Raw genomic sequence first — 2,022 nt, 5'->3', positions numbered from 1 at the left:
TAAAACTAAATAATTTATATGAAACTAAATTGTGCAAAATAGTGTTAATCTGCAAAGTACAGTGAACATAACAATTTATTCCAGTAATCTGTGCTCTCATACCTATGTACTGTGTGTTCAGTTACATTATTGCACACAACCCATAACATATTTTAGGTGTGGTCACATTCAGATGAAACTCTACAAACCTAAGTCCTGCTGGCATGTTGTTTTTAAAGAGAAGAGGCTTTCTCACGCAGCCTTTCCAAACAAACCATACTTGTTCAGTCTTTTACTAATTGTCCTGTTATGACCTTTAACCTTTGACCTGCTAACGGAGGCCAGTGGAGTCTGAGATAAGCTCCTGGGTTTTTGGTCATTTTTCTGAGCATGGCCTGATCTGACCTTGGGGAGAATTAACTGGAACACCCACTCTTAAATGTTCATAATTTCTCTCACTGTAAAAATGATGGACTGCAAGTGGTTTATAGATGACCTTTAACCCTTCCAGATCAATAGGCAGCAACAGTTGCTTCTCTAACGTCATTGCTAATGTTTTTCCTGTTTAGTATTGTGTTAACACACACCTGTGTGCACCAGAGCAACAAAATGACCAAACTCCTGCTTTTATAGAGGTGTTCATACTGATGATGATCAGTTCATCAGTAAATCTGATCAGCAGCACCTGACTGATACTGAACCTCCTAAATCCTGTGGAAGCAGCAGGGGTGGACTTAGTTTTTCACTCACAGCTTTTTTTAAATTTTGGCTTCAGTTTTGTTTAATAAGAAATGACATGGTGGAATCTGTTGTCTGTTTTTGTACACCTAATGTTAGATTTTAATATGCTGGTGTAGATTCTCAGTCATCCAGGCCATGGTAAATTCAAAAAAGGTTAAAAAACAAAAACAACAAACTCCACACTCTCTATTTCTGAATTCAGAAAACTCCTCGGATGAGAAGCGAAACGTCTTCAACTACAGAATAGAAGTCCAGTTGTTTTTGTTTTTTAACCCTTTTTGAATAGATTTTAATACTTTTTTTTTTATCTTGGTACAGACCAGAATATTTTTATTGGGTCCTGATACAGAAAAAAAAACCTCACATTTGAAAGAGAGCAGACTTTCTTTTTCCTGTGATTTCCCACACTGGTGTTGAAAAACAGTGAGACACATTGGAAATGTTTACATTGTTCATACTGCTTTTAAAATAGGATTTTGTAATAACGACCGACATCACAAAAAGTAAAAAAAGCAAAACAGGGACACTCAAAAGATTTTCAAACAAGAGTTTGCAGCAATTTTGCTAAACATGAAATGTGTTATTCAGCTGATAAAGGCCCTCAAGCTGTAGGAGTAAGAATAATGACGTGTTTTCATTGGAGCATCACTGACAAGTTGAATAAATGATGTATTATTATTGACACAACACTGTATTTACAGCACAGCAGGAGTCACAGTGCTGGTCAGAATACTGACACATAAACAGCTGTGGAAAGTGCTGATCTTAACTGATGGTTTCAGTAAAACCTTACCATTTTTAAGTTGTTTTGTTGCTAAACTTCTCATATTGCTGTTAGTGTTTCATCTAAAGATTTTTATAAACATTTTAAACAAATTTTAAAATTTGAAACTTGTATAACCCTCATAAATTTCGGAGATCAGTCAGCTGAAGTTTCCTGCCACTTGAGGCTGCCGTTTCCTCAAATATCCTATAGAGGGCAGTATGCACCCACACAGAACAGATCTTTTTTCAGTGTTTAAAACTTTAACTAAAGCTGACTCCAGAGGAGTCAGCCTGTGTTTTGTGTGTTTAATGTAATAGTTGGAAATTAGTAACTGTAATGCTTAAGTTATCTAATTAGTTACAGTTTTCTTTAAATAAATGTAAACAAAAGAAGAGGAGATTTAACAAATCGCAAGGCCTTACTAATTTCTATTAATCTGAAAAATTATGTTGCACTGATTTTGACTCAGGGGCGCCACCAGGGAGGGGCTGGGAGGGGGGCAATAACCACTCCTTACAAAATGGGTGCCCACCACT

This window comes from Kryptolebias marmoratus, linkage group LG7 (assembly GCF_001649575.2).
Source record: "Kryptolebias marmoratus isolate JLee-2015 linkage group LG7, ASM164957v2, whole genome shotgun sequence".
NCBI classification, from domain to species: domain Eukaryota; kingdom Metazoa; phylum Chordata; class Actinopteri; order Cyprinodontiformes; family Rivulidae; genus Kryptolebias; species Kryptolebias marmoratus.
This window is presented reverse-complemented; position numbering follows the sequence as displayed.